Raw genomic sequence first — 6,959 nt, 5'->3', positions numbered from 1 at the left:
CAACCTGAAGCCTCATGACCCACTTTTGATTCTCTTTTCTGTTTCTATGCATACAAAGTTGATTCATATACATTCATACTCCAACAGGGATCTCTCTCTTTGATCATAAATCAAGTTGCTGTAGTTCTGACTCCATTTTTAATTATTGGTGGGGCCACCCTTGTTATTTGAATAGCGACTACAACTACAACAACTCCCCCCACCCCCACTCGATTATCATCGTCGTCGTTACGGTCGTTGTCAAATTGATGATTAGACATGTTTGACAGTTTAGAATTAAAGTAAAGGTTAACGTCACACCTCACACCAACACCACAGTCCTCCTTTACTCTTAGTCCTCTCACTTCTCACAGCTTCAAACTTCAAACGGGTCCTCTCCTCCTCCATTGAAATTTTTCCTTACCAACAACTTTTTTTACAAAGGACACTTTGTGTTGTCCTCCAGTAGATTCCGGGTCGGTGACCCGGGTACAAAGTATATTGGTGCGCTGGAGGAGGCAATGTTTCACTTTCACCCAAGTCACCGAAAATACAGAGATCTATTAGAGAGAGAGAGAGAAAGAGAGTGTGTACAATCTGAAATTCACAATGAAGAGGAGAGAGAGAGAGATGAGGGGGGACCTAAATCCAACAGCGACATGTTATAAGGTATAAGGGAATATTGCAGAGATTATTTGTTTGTGGGGGAGGAGCTAAAAAGGTCGGACGGGGGGGGTTGGGTCAGGTCAGAGTCAGGAGTCAGGAGTCAGGAGTCAGGACTAATGAAGAGGGGGAGGGGGGCAGGGGGCAGCATGAACCCACTAGAATTTAGAAAGGTCAACCTACCCGTTGCTGCCCGTCGTCCGCATGTTTAATGAATTTTTATTTTCTATATATTTATTTATTATGATTATTAATAATTAATTATTGGTGATAACTGATAATAATTACAAGGAATTGAAACACAGAGGCCAAGGACGCCTCCTTTGACTGTATCATGGGAGACTGTGAGACCTTAACCCTCACTCCACAGCCCCACCCGCCCGCGTGCCCACACTCTTCCATTCCCTATGATTCCCTCCAATTCCCACATATTATTAACTATTTCTTTTCTAATCAAATCAATACCATCACAAATTCAAATAAACAATGGATCAAGTGTCACTTATTATTATTATCACTAACTACAACACACTACACAAAGTACAATTATATTTATTTATTTTTTAGTTTTTCTTTCTTTGTTTCAAGTTTCAATGGAGTTGCCTGTTGATTAGGTTGATCGATGCCTGTGACTGAGTGATTTACTTGTAAGTAAAAATTTTTAGTAAGGGTAATTTGGGTATTTAAAATTTAGGAAGTGTTATTACTAATTATTTTGTTTTCAAAGGAAAGAGTTAAGAGGCCAGATCTTCATTCTTCATCGTCATCATCACGCACGTGTCTACATATATATAAGTGAAGCATGTGGAAAACATACATGTAAAAGTAATAAGTAATTAAGTATAACCGACCCAACCATTACAGCACGTGCGAGTTAGAGAAGCACACGAGTTCACTGACTGGAGTATGGAGATAATCAGAAGAAGTCGTCCGTAAAAGTAAAAGAAAGTAAGAAACTTAAGACGGACAAAAAATAAATAAAAAAAAAAAACAAAATAATAATTGAGAAAAAGAAGGGTAAACACGGTATGGATTTTTACGGTCACCGTCAGGTCCACCCGGGCTGCCCCCAACCTCTCTCCTTCATAAGCCCAGTTTGCTCTTCACTTTCTTCCCGCACATCTCTCTCTCTCTCTCTCTCTCTCTCAAGTCTGGGAGAGGAGCTAGCCTTCAGACAAGGAAGAAAAGGAGAGGTTTTTACACGGTAAGATGGCTAAGGTCAATAGCTTTGTTTTATGCAGTTTTAATTAAATAGGTCCGATGCGTAGTAGTGCTTTTGTTTCTCTCTTTACGTGACTACAGTCGGTGCACAGTTTAAATGCAGAAACCATAGATTTTCTTTTTTGTTTCTGAAGATGTTTGCTTTTAAGACTAATTTAAGATTTCCTTCCGTGTTTTTGTTAGATCTGGCAGGTTTTGGTTTCTACATCCCGCAATGAGAGAAAAAGGGTTAGTTAAACATCCCTTCTCCATATTCATTTGGAATGAAAAAGAAAAAGAAAAAACAGCTTTTGTTTCTTCTAAAGCTTACACTCTGAATCCATTACCAGTTTCGACACTGGAAGAATTGGATTCTTCAGGAGATGAGGAGGAGATCTTCTTAGGGTTGTTCTGCCTTGACAAGGGTAGCTTTTCTATAAGAATGGGATGTTCGTTTTAATTAGGTGCTATCCTAACTGAGCTTTTTTTTTCATCAAACCTTTTCTCACCAACCATCAACATTTGTTTCTTTGTTCCTATAGTCTTCTTGACCTTGTAAGACCTTTTCTTGACCTTGTAAGGCCCCACGTCAGGGTTGCTTATCTTTGTTTTTCATTTAGTTTCAGATCCCCTATCAGATGCCATGGATATGGTGTCTTACGTTTATGGTTCCCTGTTTCCGCCCAACTCATCTTCCTTTTCTCCGTCTATCCCTCCTGAGCTATTTGAACCAGACAGACTCTATCCAACCCCCATTCATATCAGTGCTTCTGCTTTCCTTCTGAGCACATGAATTATATTATCATATATTGTTTGAAGACTCTCATCAAGAGTCCGTTTGGGGAGCCTGGAGTCTACATCTTATGAACATTCTTCCATGTAAAGCTTCAAGGAAACAAATAAAATGGCGAAAGTGACTCATTGGAGAAGCGTTCAGAGATTAGTACCCAAGCAATTAGAAAGTGTTTGTTTTACTTTTCCATTGCTGTAAAGGGCTTTGGATTTTCTTTGTATTATGTGTTCAGAAATATGCTGTGGCAGGCATCAGTTTCGTTGTTTTATATGTTGTTGGCTGATGAGTGAATAGATGATAAATATTCTCGCAGATCTCTGAGGAGTCTCCTCGTGACTGTTCCAATGTACAATTACAATGTCTCCACTGTATCATTGGACTTCTCTTTCTCTCTCTCTCATTCTGTTATTCTTAGTATTAACAATATTTCCTTTTTTTTCATTAATTTTATTTTCTTATCTTATCTTTTCAATGGGTCATTCACATCACATTTATGGCTGGTAATGATCATATTTTTAATAAGTATGGATCTTTGGTTGTACAGAAAGCCTTCTACTTCTTGCTGGTGCAGAACTAATCTTTAACTTTAATTTCCTGCAGTCCTTGATCTCAGTATTTCTTCCCTTCTTTCTTTATAAGTTTCGTTTTCTCTTTTAATGCAAGTTAATTGGGACTACTGGACAATGGACAGTATTATGTCATTGAGTACATAGTAAACAGTAAGAAACTCCATTCTATTAAATGGTGGATAAGAAATTAATTGTTACCATTTAAATTTTTTATAAAAAAAAAAGAAATACTTACAAACCCCAATTAATTAAAATTCGAAGAAAGCACAAGGGAGTTAAAGAAACGTAGGATTTCTTTTTCTACAAACCAAAAGCTGATTAACACTTAACAACGTTCATCAAGATAGGGTGTTCTCTTGTATTCTTTTTTTTTGTGAAGGTGGTGAGAGGAGTAGTGGAGGAACAACAGAATCATGCTCCACTGTGTCTTATTTTGCTCTTCTTGAGTACATCTTCAATTAATTAATCGATTTAAACTAGATGATCAAGACATATGAAGGACGACTCAATGAACAAACTGAGATGGGTATCATCAATTCAACTTATGTGTATATATATATATATATAGGAACGATCACATTACTTAGACCCTTTTTCTGATCAGTGTTCTAATTAATTTGGCCAGAATATTGCTATTACTGGGTTCCACTTCCACACTCAAACAATATCGATGAGTTCAACTTGAACCTTTCGACCTTGAGTTAGTCACCATCAACACTCAAGAGTAGTAGTGGTGTTAGCATGTTTAGGTAATTGACAAAGCGTAGCGAGGGTGTTTCTATAATTGCACAATCCTTTTTAAGTTGCAGAAGCACCTTTACCTCGAGATGTACTAGCTAGACAAACACTGAGTCCTTAAGGCTGGCATTTCTCGGAGTGAATTGAAGAATTTCTTTTGTATATTAATAACGTAACCATGCATATAGCCATAACGATGTATACGGCTTTTAAACTTCCAACGCTAGAGAGAATAATTTATAGAAATTATATATGCAACAAAGAGACAGCTTCTTTTAAAATCTCTCTCTTTCTCACACACGCAGTGATTGATATATGTTCATTAAGTTTGTGTTATGTTTTAGAAACTAGCTAGCAAGGCACGATTCACTTAAACTAATTAAACTTTAATTCGGTGTTAATTTGATTGATTATCAACCTTTTTACAGGAAAGATTAATTCTAGGGTGCAAAACGTTTTTTGATAGATAGATACTATCTATCAAAAAACGAAAGAGTAAAAAAAAGTGATGAATATGCTAAACACTCCATGGAATTACCAACCCTTGTATCATCGTCTCTGAGTCTGCCAAAAACAAATAGAACCAGACACAGTTAATTTGAGTGCTCTATGCTTAGGGCCTTGTTGGCGCAGTACCTCTCTTTACAACTCTTCCTTCCACTAGTCTTTAACAAATTAATAGTCAGATATACAAGAGCAAGTCAAAAATGACTTTGATTTGTTTATTATATATAATATAAATTGAAATAACAATCTTGGATGAAATATATATTTCGTCTTTTTTTTATAATTTTCCACATTTTATATAGGACCCCCTCTACCATGGGTCAGCAACAAAGACTTACTGTATTTTAGTATTTTAGTATGTGTTTGGTTCCGCCGGTGTTTATGGATAGGTCGTTTTACTCTTTCACTTTAAACATTTATTTATACTTTTTTACTTTAAACATTCTTTATTTTAAACTTTCCTATTTTTGTTGTTTGGTTTAGCTTTACTTTAAACGTTTTTCACTTTAAATGGAAGTTAGAAGACTTGTCAGCTAAGGCGTGTCTATAACACTGTCCTTAAGCAAAATTTTGCCTCCTTTGAATTATGTCCGGTGCAATCTCTCAACTCAGAAATGAAATGTAGAATGCAAAGAATGAGTGAATGTAGAGAGTGAAAGGTGCAAGGGTATAAATAGTTTTCCTAATGCAAGAGAGAGAGGTGGTGATTCTTCTAAGAGATGCCATTAAAGGTCAAACAAAAGAGGTGCGAATTCAAACGAAAAGACAACTTGTTTAAAAAGAAAATGAAGAGTGATTTGTTTGAATTCGAAAATGAAAACAATTTAAAATAAAAAGATCACAACAGTTCAAGTTAAAAAAATGCAATTCGAATTAAAAAAATTGCAGTCATAAAAAGTAGGTGGGTAACCCACACCCATGCCCATGCCCATGCCCCAACTCAGCTCAGGGAGTGCATGTGAAAGAGAGTTCTTGACCACCCACCAAGCCATGAGAAACCATATGTATATGCACCCCATTTGGGTCCCCATAAGGCTTAGTTTGGAAGGAGTAGAAATGCAAATATGTAGAGCGCAAAATCTTGGATTTTGTATTATTTTGTATATATTTGCACTGTACATATTTGTATTTGTATTCCTTCCAAACTAAGCGTAAGGGAAAGGTCATCTCCTAAAAATAAACTCAACACTTCCTTGTAATTATGCCATGTGGGATTCAAGCAAACTAGGAGATGAAAAGTTGGACTCAAGAGTGGGGGGAAATAAAAGTTTGAATTTTTAGAAAAAGTCAAAAGCTTATGTGAGCATGTGACATGTGTGACTGTGTGCAATTACAAGCAAATGGCAAAACAAGTGAAAAAGACAAATCTAACTCTCTAAACTTTTGAATCACATACCTAAGACTACAACAATGGGAATTGGAATTAGTAGGAATGGGAAATTCTCAAGAGAGGGGTAGAGATAGAGGTGTCAATTGGACTGGATTTGGTCCAATGTGAGTCCATGGACAAATGGACTGGACCCAATCCAGTCCAAATACAATACAAACCAAATATAATCCAATCCATTAAAATGTAAATGGACTGGATTTAATCAAATCCAAACCGAATGAAATATAAAAAATTATATAAAAAACATAACATATAAAAATTACAAAAATATATTAAAATGAAGAAAATATGAAAATTACAAAAAGACACCCTTTTGGCCTTGAAAAAGCACTTTTGTAAAAGTGCTTCTATGAAAGTACTTTGTGGAAGTGCTTTCATAAAAGTACTATTATAAAAGTACTTTTATGAAAGCACTTCTATATAAGTGCTTTTTATAAAAGTACTTCCGCATAAGTGCTTTTGTAAAAGTACTTTTGTAGAAGTGCTTTTGTAAAAGTTAGTAAAAATGTTTTTTGTAAAAATGCTTTGTAAAAGTACTTTTATAAAAGTACTTTTGTAGAAGTGCTTTTATAAAAGTACTTTCATAGAAGTGCTTTTATAAAAGTACATCCATAAAAGTGCTTTTATAAAAGTGATTTTATGTTGTCTTCAATTTTGGTCGGTTTCAAATTAGACAAGGGTTTGACCTAATGATCGAATTATTGGAAATTTGGTTTAGGTCCAATTCAGACCAATAAGAATATGGACCAATTTATTTTGGATTGGCCCAATCCAATAATTATAATAGACTATTCAAATCCAATTTGATAAGGTTTGGATCAGATTGGATCCAATCCAAAATTGGACAATTGACACCCCGGGCAGGGAATGGCCATTCCTTCAAACAAGGGAATGCCATTCCAGCAGGAATGGGAATGGGATTCCGATTCCACCCAATCAAAATGACCCATTCCAATTCTGATTTCAGACCCTATTCCAGTGGACCAAACGAGGCCTAATTATAAATTTTTAGAGAGAGAAACCAAAACGGTTTTGCATGTTATATATGGCATCGATGTTTATATATATATTAAAGTAATGAAGTTAGGCCAAAGTCCCCTAGTCAGACATGTGGCTCTCC

The 6,959-nt window shown here is 35.8% G+C and overlaps 1 long non-coding RNA gene across 1 annotated transcript; it reads left to right on the top strand.

Moving 5' to 3' along the window:
* Window positions 1–807: 807 nt before the first annotated feature.
* Window positions 808–3,080, top strand: LOC104611216 (uncharacterized). The gene is made up of 2 exons (XR_737590.3): window positions 808–1,846; window positions 2,047–3,080. It is a non-coding gene; the product is annotated as an uncharacterized LOC104611216 (long non-coding RNA).
* The last annotated feature ends 3,879 nt before the right edge of the window (window positions 3,081–6,959 follow it).

The sequence above is a fragment of the Nelumbo nucifera genome, chromosome 4, assembly GCF_055504915.1.
Source record: "Nelumbo nucifera cultivar China Antique chromosome 4, China Antique-T2T, whole genome shotgun sequence".
Lineage (NCBI taxonomy): Eukaryota > Viridiplantae > Streptophyta > Magnoliopsida > Proteales > Nelumbonaceae > Nelumbo > Nelumbo nucifera.
The sequence above is the reverse complement of the archived record's forward strand: the minus strand, read 5'-3'. Positions and strand labels throughout refer to the sequence as shown.